This window comes from Triticum dicoccoides, chromosome 7B (genome assembly GCF_002162155.2).
Source record: "Triticum dicoccoides isolate Atlit2015 ecotype Zavitan chromosome 7B, WEW_v2.0, whole genome shotgun sequence".
NCBI lineage: Eukaryota > Viridiplantae > Streptophyta > Magnoliopsida > Poales > Poaceae > Triticum > Triticum dicoccoides.
Window position 1 is genome coordinate 370758670 of NC_041393.1, and position 17788 is coordinate 370776457.

The window sequence follows — 17788 nt, forward strand, 5'->3', positions numbered from 1 at the left end:
ATTTCTACTCCCTCCGTCTGAAAATACTTGTCATCAAAATGGATAAAAAGAGATGTATCTAAAACTAAAATACATCTAGATACATTTCCTTTTATCCATTTTGATGACAAGTATTTCCGGACGGAGGGAGTATTTGTCTTTTTAGATATTTCAACAAGTGACTATGACCGGACCTTACCAACATACTCAAAAAAGTAGTCCATAATTTTGATGTTACCCTCTTTTCTTGGCAGTGCAGTGCCATCTGGATACCTCATAAATAAATCAAGGACAAATCTGACCCCTTACTGAAAAGACATACAGAGCAAAATGAGTGAATCTACACTCTGAAATATGTCTACATACACATCCGTATGTGGTAGTCCATTTGAAATCTGAAAAAGACAATATTTAGGAACGAATGGAGTATATATAAGAGTAGACATGGAGATATATCTCCAACATGGTCTACAACAAAAATGTGCTGGGCTGGTTAGCGCCGGATGCTCGCAACGCGATGACATGAGTTCGAATTCTGTCTTTTAACTTTAGATTTTTATATTATATATTACTCTACTTATTTAATATATACTTCTTTCGCTACTGTACTGACAGTCGAACCCACAGAGTACTTAGAATACAAGACTAAGGATGGACTTGCTTCTTTTTAACTTTTTGTACGAAGCTGTAGCCACCCTGCAAGTCACGTGTACACTGTACATACAATTAACTTTTTATAGAGGGACAATCATACAGGCAATTAACTCAAATGGATTCGATGTCACTCTGTTATTTCCAGCATAAAGAGCATCTCCAACAGCAGCCGGCAAATTTCCTCCCGCTTCCTTCCACGGAGGACGACATCAAAAGCCAACGACATACATTTTTACAACTCTAACCAACCAGATGAAATTCGTGCAAACACGGACTGATTTTATATAAGCATGAAGGATTTCGTATAAAAAATCCGGATCTTCATATAAACATGATGGATTTCATTACATTTACATGAACTAAGAGGTGCCAATCCGGCTCTCTTGTATAATTAATACTCCCTCCGTCCGAAAATACTTGTCCTAGAAATGGATGTATCTAGACTTATTTTAGTTCTAAATGGCCGCCCGCGGATCCCTTTGTCTTCCTCATGTCCATCAGACACTTGCGGGGTCGACGACGGTCCTCGGAAGAGACGAAGCAGCAAAGAAACCACCTGAATCCGCGGTCGTTGCCTCGGCGGTGGCCTTCATGGGTCCCAAGTGGCGGCGGCCTCCCGTGTTCTACTTCTCCTCGATGATGGTGGCAGACACGGAGAAGCTGGCCACCGACTCGTCGCTCTCCACGCACCCGGCTTCTGTCTCTGCCTGCATGGCGCTGCCGCAGGCATGGGAGGCGCGTCCACAGACATGGGAGGCGCGGCCACCGCAGACACTGGTGGCGCGGTACGACGCGGCAGCTCGCCGCCGTGCCGGCATGGAGCAACTCGCCCCTCCTCATCGAGCTGAACTGGAGCGGCGAGTTGCTGAACTACGCGCTTGCTTGGGGCGGCAACTGGCTCTGTCGGGCCAAGCGCGGTTGGTTAAGCACCAAGCGGCCTCGCCCATATCCGGAGGGCTCGGCGGGCCACCCAGCCGGGTAATATGCCGGAGAATGGCTCATCGGAAGCCATCGGAAGAGTAGAGAAAATTGTGAAGGAGGAGATTGGGGAGCGGCGGAGGGGTGCGATTCTTGCCCGCTGTCTGTCTGGCCTCGTGTAAATAGAGGGCAGACGGTAGGAGCTTGGCCGGCATCTGGCCTCGTTTAAACTGAGGGCAGACGGGAGGAGCTCGGCCGGTATTGCGTTTAATTCCGGCCCGCTCATGAACGGACATGTGGCCGGAATAGGATTCTTGGTTTGCATGCGGGTTTAATGGAGGGGTTTAATCGAGGCGCCGGGTGTGCAGCGGGCGGCGCAGTACTATTCGATTTGATAGCAGTAATGAGTCGTCAAATCACAAAGGCTCTCGTCTCTCGTGATACCGACCGAGCTAGACTGCCCCGCCCTCTAGCCTTTTAAAAAATGTATATACTCCACTTTTGTACAGTAGTAGTATCGATGGATTGCGCCATGGAGCAAAACTTGAAATTAAAAAAATGGTGGTACATATGGAGAGCGCTCCTTGCTAAATTATGCATATAGTACTATTAAAAAGGCTTGTCACAATAATGGTGTCCAGCACAAGTGCACAACCCACCCCTCAAATAAAACTAAGCACCCTAGAATTCTTTGACAAAACTAAGCACCCTGAAATTCTTTGACAACTAAACTGCTGGCTATATGATGTTGGCCATATATATTGTACGTATATAATGTGAAGAAACGAGTGGTAGTACTATACCAACTAAAAGATGAAATGTAAGAAATACTAGTATGTACGTACTGAAGAGTTAAAGTAACAAGAAGAAACATAACATAGTTCTGCTGGGGCCTCAACACAACACACCCCTCAAATTAAATTAAGCACACTTGAAATTAAACTTTGCAACTATTCCGGTAGACACTGCATTAGAACCACCATGAGCAACGACACTGCCACCTTACTCGGAGTCCTCGTCCACGTCCTCGACTTCGTCCTTGTCCCTCTTCCTCTTGGCTGATACTTCTTTGCTTGAACCGCACACTTGGCTGTTGCTCTTCATCCAACCGTTGTAGATATTGAAACAAAGGTAGCCATCCATTGCAGCGTAGTGGATGTGGTCTATATCTAGTACATTCCGCTGCCATGGATGACGATGAAACATGTACGGAGGTTTCTCCAGTTTACCGTTCGAAGGATGAACCATGGCTCCTGCCAGGGTCAGCATTGAAGGCTGACAAGAGGACACCAGCCGATTCTTCTGGACGTCGAAGGTGTTGCCTACAACGAGGCCTATTCGACGTAGGACTTCTTTGTCGTTACCAAAGTCAACGGTAACGAATTTGACTAGGTTGCTCTCGAGGAAGTCCTTAAAATCCTGGCACTCAACGTCGGCATGGCATATGTGGTACACCAAGCATAAGTCATGCACGCAAACCTGGATCGTAGCGGGCTTCTTCCTCTCTTCGTCCTTTAGATCCTTCTCTCGTCCCAGGACTGTGGTGTACTCAACATCTAGCCCAGCAACCCACTCATCATCTGAGCCTTCGAACATGCGTCTGAAGCGAGAAAGGCATCCTTTCACCGTCGCGGAAGAACGGGTGTAGATGACGTCGAACTCATCACCAGTGATGGTTCTAACCTTGTACTCACCGCCGATCGTGGAGATTTGGGACGCCATGGATTTGGGAGGAGGGTTAGGATTAGTGGAACTGTCGTAATGTGAATGGACGGGATGACCATGAGCGAACCGCCATAGTATTGAAGGACGTACGGGGACGAGTAGGAGCGAACTGCCAGCATGCAAATGGCAGGGTAGTGGCTTTCCATTCTCCCATGATACGGGCTTCCGAGAGCCCTTGGATCTGAGATCGAACGGTTGCATGGCGTGATTCTAGACCTATGGGTAAATATCCTATCCTGGAGGGTTATTCTGCAAATTTTCAGCAACTTAGCATGCGACCGTCTGATCTCAGATCCAAGGGCTGCCAGTAGCCCGTATCATGGTCCCGCCTACCACGACCGTCACGTCGCTCGCGCGTTCGCGCCCTTGGAGATTTAACACGGTGCATTAGGTTATCTGATGTTGGCATGTCATACATAGTCATCACTTAGTCACTCATACTACAACAAGGTTGGCTATAAGTGTTTTTTTACTTCTCTCTATCTCTTTCTTCGTACTCCCTCCGTCCCATAATATAAGAACGTTTTTGACACTAGTGTAGTGCCAAAAACATTCTTATATTATGGGACACAGGGAGTACTAGTATTTATTTTATTTGCCAAGGAGTGACCTCTTCTAATGAAATGGTGTTGCTAAGTTTGCTTCACTTAATTAGCTGTAGACTCGAAATTGTCTTTTCACCTAGGTACACGCGCTTAGCACCGTTTCTTCCTTGGGTCACCAAACTAGTCTCTCTCTTCTTGATTAACTTGACACATGAGACTTTATGCCTATGTGGCAAGCTTAAGCACCTGTAGGAGCAAGTAAGTACAATAGTGCGCTTTACATGGCATTTTTGCATATGTGGAGGAAAGAGAGGCAAGGAAAAAGTGGACAAGTGGGCTCTCATGCAAGAGCCAGCCTCTACTACATGGTGGAGCATTAGGAGAGGCACCTGTATGGAGGTGGTCAGGAATCAGGAGACTCACACCGGCCGTAGCGCCGCAGTTAAAATGATAATGGCAAGTCAAATCACGAGGCCCCACCTGTCCAACAGTAACTTGCTGTCAAATCACACAGCCCTACGTTTGTAGCAGCCTACTCCCTCGTCTTCTCCTGTCTCTGTCGAACCGACTAGGCGGAACCGCCCCGCCTACCGCGCAGGAAAAGCCCACGCAGTATACTCCCTCCGTCTAGGTGACCAAGGTGGAGAGGAAAACAAGAGAACTTAATGTTTAGTATTTGCTAAGGCTGGTTGTAATGGTACTAACCTTAGCAATTTTGATGAGGTGTCATAGAATTAAATGAAGAAAGAGAGAGAGTTGAGTGCTACTCCCTCCATTCCTAAATAATTATTTTTTATAGATTTCAAATGGACTACCACAACAGATGTATATAGACATACTTTAGAATGTAGATTCACTCATTTTGCTTCGTATGTAGTCACTTGTTGAAATCTCTAGAAAGACAAATATTTAGGAACGAAGGGAGTGTGTGTCATACATGGCAATAAATAAAGTACTACATGATACTAATATATGATACATGGCGCAGGAGTACTAAGTATTATTAATACAGTTTTGCTAGAACTCATCTAGATGAGATATAATTTGGTCTCATTCATCTTTTATAGCCATTGGATGTGATGCTATAAGATGCGTGTGTGTGCTGACATGGGTTGTATTTGTTCTTGTGCAACAAACTGACCACTGCATGTCATGTTTGATAATCTCAAGTCATTAAAAGCATACAAGCCCCACATCTCTTCTTGGTTGATTCCTCTATTTATGTCAAAAAATAAGAAACAACGTGAGAGTTAATGCACCACGCCTATGTGTTTACTATTTGGTTTTCGTAAGATGACTTAATACTCACCTAGATGGAGGCAGTATTCGATTTGACAGCGGGCGGCGCAGTTCCTGATACGGCTTTAATGCAGATGAGGGAGGGAGTAGCGGTTCCCGATATGTTGAACGGCCAATGCATCCTCTTTCAATTAATGCATGAGGGAAGTAATGGGAGGAGGTCCGGGAAAAGAGGCTGCACAATGTGAATGCAACACAGTTTGCCCTCATTGCCCTCATATAAAGGCACCCCTCCATTCCAATGCATCTACCACATCGTACACTCCTAAGCATTTTCCTAAGCACCTACACTAAGCGCAAAAGAGCTCACTCTAGACCCATGGCGGCAATGCGCGTGAGCGGCCAGCGGCTGTGCCAAATGGTCCAGGACGCCGGCCTGCGACATGGCGCCAAGGATCGTCTCCAAACGGTGCTGGAGACCGGCTGGTGGATGGCCGCCATCGATGCCAACTACGACTCTCAGTTGGACCAGATGATCGTTGCCACCAACAACAAGTTCACCGACCTCAAGAAGCTCGCAGACGACATCGTCGTACTCCTCCAGCCCGCGCGCCCGGGCTCCTCATTGCCTGCCACCCTAATTGGCCTCCATGGTCGGAACCTCTTTCAAGCACTGGTGGCCCTGCGACTACCCGCTGACGCCACGAAGAATGTCCACCTGGAGGTTGCGCTCGCCGCGAGGCGCCTCGCCCTGCAAGAATTCGTTGACCTACACATCCACGTGTACGAGCAAATCGTATACATAGGTATCTACAAGGCCAGTGAGGACACTATGACGTTGGCCTTCCTCAACCGGCTGGAAGCCTTGGATGCCTTTGCTGAGAAGCACCTAGACCTCGCCACAAAAGCCGCCGCTCCTTAGCCGCCGGTCGGTGGCCCGACGCACTATGTTGAGGAGGAGGAGGTCGTACGTTCGTGGATCCATCTTTCTTCTTGCCTTATGTAACCACCACTGCGATCGCATCATTGTGGCCTTAATTCTTATTGTGTTGTTGCATTCTCATTCTAGTCAATACCGACATGTGCGATCCCTTTGCTTAATTATATGCATCACTACAGCTAGTACTCCATCCGTCAATTTATAAGTTGTGCTTAACTTTTCCATCAACTTCGTGCAATGCACGGGCATCTTGCTAGAAACACTAGAATATGTTTATATAATCCGTATGTGATAGTCCATTTGAAATCTCAAAAAAGACAAATATTTAGGTAATATATTAGGAGTATATCAAAACAATAGTGATTTCTTTCAAGTTTGTGAACTAACACTACTATTCTACTACTTTGACTCCGTCGCAGTGCACGGGCACATTGCTAGTAAAAGGAAAAGGCCTGCCGCGTCCGCGTGCACCCCCACACGCCCGGGAATCGGGAGTACAACACGGCCCATCCGGCACGACACATAGCTTAGGGAAGGCGTGTTGCCTAGCATTTTCACTTTCATTTGGGACCGCCGTTGAGCAAACCGACACCCCGCCCGCCGCCTGGTTGGAAAATAAAAACAAGGGGAAGATCTAGCTATAGCACGGAAGCCAAGAAATTTGGTGTCAGACGGGGCTCGTTGATAGAGTAGGAGCATTCCGTACTAGTACTACTCCTACTAGGTACCAAGTTTGTACTCCTAATACTATATTACTAGTACTACGACTATACAACTAGTAGGTACGTGCACGGCACAACATCGTAGGAACAAAAAACGTGAAGATCTTGTTTTGGGTGATTTATCTTTTTTTCAATCAACATAGTATGAATAATATGATGTGGGGGGCACTCATGAAGCTTATGTGGCTTGGTTGCATGGCTACGGAAGGTTAGAGAAAAATAAATAGATAATGTGTTTAGAGTGCACTCCACTAAATAGATATACTTTGGATCCATTGCAACGGACCGGCACATCTATATCTATGCCCCCTATATAGTGTGTGAAAAACTTTGAAAGTTGGTTGTTAGATGAAGCCAATCCGACGGTACAAAGATGGCAAATCTGAGCACTACTGGCTGTTGGATATCATCCACCAGATTCTGCCACATGTATAATCTAGAAGACTCCATGGTTGGACTTAATTCATGACTAACTTTGCCACGACTAATCTTAGGCAAAGTTATTAGTTCTTCAAAATGAGAGCCACAAGTTGGCAAGCCTAAGGGAATCTTGCCACATTTTTTGTGTGTATGTCATGTGGGGCCTTAGTGTGGCTTGCCTAAGGTGTGGCTTGAACCAAACACTCACCTATGTTAATCAAACTTGCCTAACCTTACATTCCACCAGATTTTGCCACATGTTAGAATCCAAAAAACTCCGCTTGTAGAAGCATAATGCACAAACCACCAGAATATCATGCGTGCAATGCACGTGTACCTTACTAGTACTAGTTGGTGGTAGTAAGAAACAAATTCCAGTTTTGGCACGAGCTCGTACTGCAGGGGCACCACAAGGCCTGCCGCAGGAGTTACATTTCCTTCTCGGGGCCCATGGGACTGAACTTCAGTGGCTTAGTGCCTGGCCTATGAGTAAATGACTTGCAGACCTTAAATGCGGCTGGCCCACATGTCATTCTCATGGTGGTGGCATGGTTCGCGACTCACTCGTTCGAGATGAACCGGCCAGTGGTGGCGTGGCCATGGCGAGGGTGCCACAGCTGGGCATCGGGGAGTTACAAGGCGTAGATGGCCACACCGGCGGGCACTACCTGTAGTACATAAGTACTCCAGCTGAGGATTGATGCCCGGGACGAAATGTTTCATAGCTGCTGGATGAAAATTCGATGGTGCGGGAGTACGGATCGAAGCACAACAGCGGAGCAGGCAAACCGCGTCCAATCGGGTGTGTCTGTGGTAGAAAGTTGATGGTCGCCGCAGTTCAGCTGGCCCGCATGTCATGCACACAAAGGCAGAGGAGCAGTGGGGCCGAGAGGGATGAGGGGCACGTCGGGGGGATGAGGATCCCCTGACGCGAACAATCCTACCATTCTGTCACTGACATGTTGGACCCATAAGCATGGGCCCCACCTGTCAGCGAAGGAAAGGTAGGGCAAGGCAGTGATAGCCACGTCAGAGGATCCATGTCCATGTCGGGGGACGTCATGCCGTGGGTTGGAGCGGCGTCATGGGAATCGCGTGTGGGTGTGGCAACGGTAGAAATAAGAAACATGATGGTCGCTGTGGTTCAACTTCCATGGACAAGCTGTCATGTTTGCTGACACATGTATATCAAAACTAGAGTATTTATATTTCAAGAACATGAACAAGTATTATTCTACTAGTTTTGGATCCATTGCAACGCACGGGCCGGCACATTGGTAGTAGTAGTGTCCATCTCTATCTCTAGAGGCCTTCCCTCGTTCATCCTTTTCTCTCACAAGATAAACTACTCATACAAATGCATCTTGATGTTCCGTGGAACGCACGAGGATGTTTCCTTGGGGGTCTCTCCAGCGCGACGTGTCCGTAGTTGCAAGGTGACACCCCTTGAGATGCCGACGTTGAGGGGCACTCGGATTTCCTCCGATGAGCAGGTAAGATGAGTTTGATCACATAGTAAATGCATTCTAAAGACTACTTCCGTGTCCATTTCCTAATTCTCCCTCTGCCCACTGTTTCACAGGTTAGGCTCGGTGCGAGTGGAGATTGGCTTGCATATGTACGGGAGGGTACCAACATCAATTTGCACAACATTTATAACGGTGACACAATTCCCGTAGAACATTTGTCCAACATTGGGATCAGCCATGCAACGGGCCACCACATGAATTGGTACGATGGAACCACGGTGAGATTGAATAAGATAGCACGAACCTTGCACATGGCAGTTAAAGGCGGACCATGCTGTCTGCGACCGATTTGTTGCCGTACGAGTAGGAAGACGTTGTGCTCCTTTCTAACCGCATCTTCGCGGTGACAAACCAGGGGACTTATTTTGTATGGGACACATCCTATGTTTATTTGTTTTGAATCTTTTCGTTTTATAAGTTTCAAATTCAAATTGAGAGCTCCCCATCAGATGTTGAGATTACAATGTCCATTAAATCGTTGCGTGCATGTATAGTAAAGAAACAAATCTCGAGTTTGGCACGAGTTCGTGCTATGGGAGCACCACAAGCCCTGGCGCAGGAGTTACATTTCCCTCTCAGGGCCGTCAGGACTGAGCTTCAGCGCCTTACTACACCTACCTTTGAGTCAATAACATGTGGACCCAATAGGTGACTGGTCCACATGTAATGCTCCCAAAGGCAGAGGGGTAGTGGGGCCAAGAGGGGTGAGCCGCAGGTCGGGGGACGTGTGGTTTCATGGGTTCGAGCGGCGTCGTGGGAATCGCGGGTGGCTATGGTAGAAACTTGATGCTCGCCGCATTTTAGGTGGCCCACATGTCATGCACACAAAGGCAAAGGGGTGGTGCGGCCGAGAGGGGTGAGGCGCACGTCGGGGGGCGTGTTGCTGTGGGTTGGAGAGGCATCGTGGGAATCGCGAGATGAAACATGATGGTCGTCGTAGTTGAACTTCCATGGACAAGTTGTCATGTCTACGGACACATGCACTACATACCGATCACTGGAAGGAGTAGTAGAGAAAGCTATATATGCGGATAAATAGTTCCTTATAGTCAAGCGGACCCATGCTACTACTCTGTTCCAAAGACATGCACACCATCGAAATAGTCCATCTATATCAATATACACCGAGAGGGAATAAATTTTTTTTACAAGAGAGGAAATAGTTCATCCATCCATAATTCCCTCCTGCTGGTGCAACATTTTCTTCTTCTTCTTCTTCTTCTTCTTCTTCTTCTTCTTCTTCTTCTTCTTCTTCTTCTTCTTGTTCTCATTCTCTGTGGGAGACGACTTTGCAACAAGCTCTTTGGACCTTGCAGCTATCTCGAAACTCACACGGGCATCGAGGGCAGCATATTTTATCCGCTCGTACATCAAGGGATAATTCTCCCATCCAGACGACCTTAATGCCACCGTATCGTCACCCTTCTGAAGATTTGTACTGAGCACAAAAATTTCTACGTCGAATAGGGATGGTGTCTGTTTATCACAATCTTCTACAGGAATTTTGATTCTGGTTTGTAGGTCAGCGATGCTTTTCAAATCAAGGTTGTACGGCTCCAGCTTCTGTTCGTCCCCTTCGATGGCTGCCCCACAGAAGTATACGTCCTCCTGAGACAAGAAATCGTGAAGCTCACCTGGTATGGAGGGCGAGTGTTTGATGTGGTACACCACAACATCATCTTCGAGGCACAGCTAAAGGACGGCGGCACGCTGGATCTTCCCAGGGGCACGCTCCGTGTACTCTGCGTCGAGACCGATGACCCTCGTCTCTACCTTTTCGAGGGAGTTGGATACATTGTTGATCCACTGCCGAACAACCCTTGGGTGGACGGTGACGGTGGCAACTATGCGCATCGAGCCTTCGACGAGGACATGTTGGACGCTAAAAACCTGCATCTCAATCTCTTTCGCCATTTGGAACCGCTGGAACGGAGGGCTATGGTTTGGAGAATTAGGATTAGATGGCTAGTCTAACTGAAGTAGTAGATGATTATTTAAAGAGGTTAAAACAATGTGAACGCAGTGGGGTTTGGATGCAAATGAAGACGAAGGGGGGGAGGTGAAGAAGCCGAGGAGAATCGGTTCCCGATGGAGAAGTAAATGGGAGAAGTGGCATGCAGGCAGTTGATTAGACGACTAGGTAGACTAAACGAAAAGGCTATGCGGGTAGACTGATGAGTCGTACATGTTCGTGTACGTGCCCATCCTTCCTGATAGGTGGGACCTATGCAAATAGATAAAAAAATGTGTCGTAGCTTTTTTTTGAGCGCGTGAGTGGGAGACACAACATTCTCTGGTTAAGAAATACTCCCTCCATTTAGGTGAGTATAAGTCACCTTATGAAAATCAGGTTTTCCCAAAAGCTTTAGGCGTGAAGCATTAACTTCCTGCTCGATCCCCTCCCAGCCTCATTAGCCAGCATTCTCTTCCTCTGCTGCCGCGTTCTACCTTTTCATTTTTCCTCTTCTCAAGTGTGGAACGATCTGCATTCCGTCCTTGATGCACCAGAACGACCACTGCACGCATCGCGACAAGGCGTTGATTGGGCATGCACGAGAATTTGGTTCTTCTCGCAATATGGATGATACCTGAATGATGAAGTGAACAGGCATGCTAGCACGGGAGACCTATTTCCTCTATACAATACTGGAGTACTCATGTTCCTACTACTACTACTAGTAGTAGTAGTAGTAGTAGTAGTAGTACAACTGTGGTACACTTGATGGTCAAAATACTATTCATCCGGTCCTCATAGTGAAGTGACAACACCCTGCGCCTGACACTAGTCCAGGCGGCGTGTTCGGGTTACCAAAGTCAGCCTCACCCTGTGCACTGTGCAGTCTGTCACCGCCGCAGTACAGCACATTGGCGCATCACCTCGTCCCCCTCTCCGCTCCCATAGCACCACTCCATCTCCATCTCCTTCCCCGTCTCCGTCTCCGTCTCCATCTCACTGCCCCCGTGTACCGTCACCTCACTCGCCTCCCGCAGTACCACTATTCCCTCGCTAGCTGCTCCAGCACCGACATCCTTCTCTCCGGTAAATCAAGCCCCCTTACAAACTCCACCATGGCCGAACGCGAACCGCGCAGCATCCATATGAGTCGCGATTGGAGCAATCTCCCCAGTGACATCCTCGACCTCTATTGTTCGTGTATGGATATGTTGAGCGCCATGCGGCTGGCCGCATCCTCGACGGACATGCACACCGCCATCGTCGAAGCCAGGCCTAAGCTTTTCAAGACACCCTGCTTGCTGCTATCTGGTCTTGCAAGATTGGCTCACCATGATACGGAGGCGTGCATGATGCCCCTCGACTTCAATCCGATCTCCATTAGCCAAAACTTCTTTGTAGGTATGTAGTGTTTCGTCGTACATCATTTCCCTCGACATCGATCCAATCACCATCGCCCGAAACTTCTTGGCAGGTATGTACTGGGTCGGCATGAACTCCCACTGGATGGCTGCCTTCAGAGAAGACGGTAAAAAGTTGGTGCTCGTGAACTTCCAGACCTCCCATGAGATTATCCTTCCTCCATTGGATTATATAGAGTATTACCATCGCGGTCCAAGTCATCTAGATTACTACGTCAGTTGGACGGACCTTGTTTTGCAGAAGATTGTAATCTTCCAAGTTCCCACATGACATGCGAATTATGCAGACTTAAAAGCTAATTGCCTTGTTCGACCGTGGACTCGCCTATCTTTACGCTGGTGCCTTCTTTAGCTGGAGACAACTCGGCTCACAGTGGATCATCGTCAAAGCTGATACACACTTCTGTGATGCTATTGAACACAATGGCATCATCTACGCGTTCGACAAAGCAGATGGCACCACGTATTGCTGGGATAGCGCGTGTAAGTTGTTTCCATCTCATGTTAATGATGACACCATGACACTGTTTGAACTTTTTGTGATGATTGGCATATCCCTGTTTGAGCGGAATTTGAGTAGAACTATGTCAATGTATTAGAGACACCGTAAATCATCTATATTTCGAATGAGTTAATTCATACGATTGTGACCATGTCATTGCAGCCAATTTGTACCCTGAATAATCAAACAGTTAGGAATATATGGATATTATCCTTATTTTACAATAATCTATATACTACTACTAAATATGAGTGTGTATCAATGGCCATGTTAGTTTCCTCATTTTCATGATGTAGAAACATGCACCACACTGTTGGTTTCATCTAACCATATATTAGGGAAGTAAATGTGCATATGGAGAACTCTATATTTGGAAGTAGTGAAATCCTGCAATGCTTACCATGTGTACATACCTATATTCGCCCTTCAGCAATCAAAGGCTAGAATAATATCCTCACAAAATTTTTGCCCACAGAACACGAGTATATAACAATGCATGGTCTATTAGTTACCTTGAAGAATTTGTTTGTGAGAAAAGAACATGATTACATAACATGCATGACATGGCAGTTTCCTGTGAAGAATCGATTGCGAGATAACATGAGTATAACCATGCATGGCACTTCTATATTTTCGAACCCAGTATACATTTCCCTATATTTTCCTCCCAGTTCCAACAGGGACATATCAATGATGTTTCTTGCATTATCCTACTCATACTCTGAACAATGCTAATCTTACATTAACAATGCCTGTCCTTTTTGATATGATGCAGTGTCCCTACAGTTACTGCCCTTTGTAATCACACCACCTTTGCCAAAAACAGGGAAGCACAACTGGTTCCTCGCTCGATCAGGCAACGGCAAAAGACTGATGATCATTCAGACACATGAGCCGGAAAAGTTATATTGCAAAAACCCCACTGTATACAAGCACCGTGTAATACGTGAGTATTCGGATAGTGGCTGTTACGTCTATGAGCAGGATACCAGCTTGTTGGGGCCTTTATGATTTTTTAGTTGGAGGCGGGTAAACAGCCTTGGTTCACACTCTCTGTTTCTCGGACTCAATTATCTGATTAACCAGGAGATCACCGTTGGAAAGGACCTTGATGGAAGAGAGGCTCTGTTTGCTATGGAAAACTGTGTCTACATGGCGAGCCCTAGGAGTTTGGGAGCAAACTTCCCTGATTGTCAACGATACAGCCTGCAGCCAAAATAAGGTGAGAATGATAAAGGCATCCAGATTAACTTTGATCCTTGGATGTCTCAATTACGACAGGCAGTGATGTGGTTCAAGCCTTCAGGTTGATAGGTAATTGGGCTGTTGCATCGAAAGGGTGGAGTACTGGTGTCTCCGGATCACTGGTCGCTGAAGCGGGGCTGCAAATTATGATGGTGTTGGATCATCTCTTCGAATGACTTTGTTGTCTTTGCTGCTGGTTCTGGGTGGGTAGTTCTTTCTTTTGTTATGCATATTCCTTGTCATTTGGTCATCCTCGTCTATGTCACTCTTACTATGTAATAGTTGCTTTTGTTTAGAATGTCATTCTCGTCTGGATCACGAGAGTCTGAGCGCTGCAGATGGGTGCGTTTTGGTAGTGTAGCAAGACTTCTTATGAACTATCATGTCTTGTTGTTTATGTCAGTAGTGGTCACTAGTCAGTGTTTGAATGTTGTATATATCGTTGTTTCGAACAGTTTATTGTATCGAACTACTGGTGGGCTAAATGAGGGCATCACCATTCTCCAGTGTTCAGAGTATATCTCCTCTTTTCAAGTTATATAATTTGAGCTCAGTGTTCTTTCATTGATGTACACTTGTTTGGGCTAGTGAGGTGTCATTGAATATGGGCCGAGTAGGAACACAATGCCAAACAGGTCAATTACGACTCTCAGGCCGGACTCTCAAAAGATCCTGGAAAAAAAGGCCGGGCTCTCCAAAAAAAAGAATAAGGACTCTTAGGCCGACATGTGGGCGCCACCGGTGTTTTCGTGCACTTGCGCGCCGAGAGCATATTGGCGCGTGCTCGAAATTCATGCTACCTTTTCATTCCCAGTCTCCCGCCCCTCCCCCACCTCTGGAATCTCAATTCCTACTCCAGTTCCCCCAAATCCCCCGCCTGTACTCCCGGTACTCAAGCGCACTATCATGTCGCCGGTCAACGCAGATCTCCGAGCCGGAGACCCTGTGGTCCGTCCTGCCTTCGGTCGCTGCGTGCTGTCACTCAACAGTGGCATGGCGGCGCTTGACGACCAGTTTGCCGGCAAAGTGCTGATGGTAACCATCAACAGCGATAGGCCTCCCGTCTCGCCGGACAACCTTGTCAAAGTTCTTGGCATTGCGCACGGCATCCAAATAAGTGACTTGCTTGTCAAAGTCTGTCCGCCACAGGCTGATTTCTTCGTCAGGTTCCGGACAACTTTCGACTGCAGTCGTGTGTTTGAATCTTCCCGGCGTTTGTTCTGTGATGGCACGCTGGTGAGCTTTGATCGGTGGCACCCAGGATGGGGCTCGGTGCCCTTTGAGCTCTAGTTTTTAACAAAGCTTACCTTCCACAGCATGCCTCGACGTGCTTGGAACAGCGAGTCCATGAACGAGCTTATCAACAACCTTGGAAGTGAGCTCATAAGTATGTTTGTTCCTCCAGACAGCTGGGCTCTGATGGTCATGGCACGGATGAAGAAGCCATCTACCATACCGAAGGTGATTGGTGTTGAGATACCGGTGCAGGAACAGGGGTTGTACTATTCATCGCCACCAAGGCCGTCGCGGACCACGTTAGGGATGTACCTGTATCGAGTGTTCGTGCATGTTGAAGAAGTGGTCAATCCATCAATCGAAGTCCTGCCGCCGCCGCTGGTGCCAGGGTTCATCGACGACGTCCATTACAGGAGTCAACGTCAGACTTCCCCGTGTTGCTCGGAACGATGGATGGCACAGGGCCTACTCCACCGCACGGTGGAGGCCGCTACTTCTTTGGGAGAAGAGGCAGGGCTGGCTGCTTGGATGTGCTCTAATTTGAGGTAATAACTGAATCTTGTCAGATACTAGTTAAATCCGAGCTATGGGTCTGAAGCACTGATATGCCAGTACATTTGATTGTGACCTGTGCTAATTTTGTACTTGAACTTTTTTTAGAAAGGGTTGTACGTCAACTTAATGTGCTAGCAGAACTTATTGTGTTGTCTGTCTGTTTTCTTTGCACAACATTCAAGATATTTCCCCGTCATTTATAAAGATGATGAACCGTTATGGACGACTTCGTTGGTTTCAACATAGCCCTTCCCGTAGCGATCCACTGCTTCCATCCTGATTGTGCCGCCTGCGTGAAATTTTTGTATGCAAGTTCAGTGTGCTATGATGTTCTATATGATTGTGTCCACTATATAAGTTTTTACTGAGCATCAGAAATGCATATGGCTGAAAGATGTATTTACGAGCATCGACCAATGGGTCTCTCTCTCTCTCACACACACACACACACACACGCGCACACACACGCACACACGCACAAGTGGGACCTGTTGAATTATTTACTTGGTCGTGACAACTTTTAATTAGGTTCCACTGTAATCTAACTTTTTTTCTTAAGTTATTAATTGAGCTCATTGACTTCAAAAAGTTGTACAGAAGCCTTGTTTCCTTTCCGGTCGTGACAGCTGAATGTGGGTTGAGTAACCATGTTAGGTTGTACTGTACTACACAGGCCTTTTTTTTAACATCAGCAATGCAACTGGGCCGACAGTTGTACACAACATCCGGGTGAACTTTCCTAGGAGGTATGCATTAGACTTAACAAGAAAATGGACTTTAAGAAATAATAAATGGGATGTAATTATAATAACTGGGCAGTTAATATGCACCAAACACGTAATTAGTTTGAAAAATATATTATTTTTGGAATTTGAAAATTTTAATTTCATTACTTGTTGCGCGCGCAATATTTCGTTGGATTTTAACGTAATACAACTTTATTTTGAAATTACATTTAACCTGACTAGAAATATCGGATAAAAATATTTCGGATCCCATCAAAATGTGGGAATTTTTTTTGAATTCTGTTTTGAGCGGTTGTTTGAAATTATTAATCGTTGTCCTAGCTAGAAGTTGGGCTATACTTTTAACAAACTGTAAATGGGTTGTAGTAAATTCCATTAGAATTAAAAAATGGGTTGTATATTCTTACAAATCACAAATGGGCTATATGTTCTCTGCCAAATCCGAGCTGTGGGCCTACTAATTTGACGCGTACTAAGGGCTTTGTCAACTTAGTCAATATAAATGATTCTAGCTGCAGTGATCGTACGATGTCCATCCAACGGCCGTAGTGCTTCTTCAACCTCTGGTCTTCTTGCTCCAGCCCCCCAAAGCAGCGCCGGTCGTGTCGCGTGCTCCTGCCTCCCATGGCCGGCTGTGATGCCGCCCCGTACTACTCCCACCGCTGGCCAGGCCATCCCTCTACTCACCCACACCCCCTGTTATTCTGCGGCGACGGCAGCCTCACACCGCAGCCGAACCAGTGAACCCTCGTACTCCTCTCTGCACGGGCTTCCACTGCTGCGTCCTCCCCGGCTCCGCGTCATCCTGACCACCGCCCTGGTGCTCTCGGCGTGGCGTGGTCAACAACCGAATTCCATCGGAAGAGTACTGTACGTGGAGAGGCTGATAGGTGGGTCCAGGCGGCCGCAAGGAAGTGCCTCCTTATTACGCGCAAAATAATTATTCCTCCACCTGACAGCAGGGGCCCAGCAGACGGGCCACCTTATTTCGCGAAAAAAATGTTTCCCCCTGACTGCTGGGACCCACCGGACGGGCCAGCGTATTTCGCGAAAAAAAGGTTCCCCCCGCTGTCAGCTCGGACCCACCGGAAGTGCCTCCTTATTACGCACAAAAAAATGAATACTCCCCCTGCTAGCTGGGACCCACCATGGTGGGAGGCTGACTTGTGGGCCTACTAAGTTGACTCGGACGGGGGGCCTTTGTCAACTTTAGTCAATATGAACGATTCTAGCTCCAGTGACCGTACGATGTCCATCCAACGGTCGTAGTGCTTCTTCAACCTCTGGTCTTCTTGCTCCAGCCGCCCAAAGCAGCACCGGTCGTGCTGCATGCTTCTGCCTCCCGTGGTCGGCTGTGCTGCCGCGGAATGTGTACATACATACTGGTCGATGTAGAGGCGTGCACGTGTCATAGTAGAGGCGCGCACGTAGCATGTACACGTACGTACAACGGCGGTG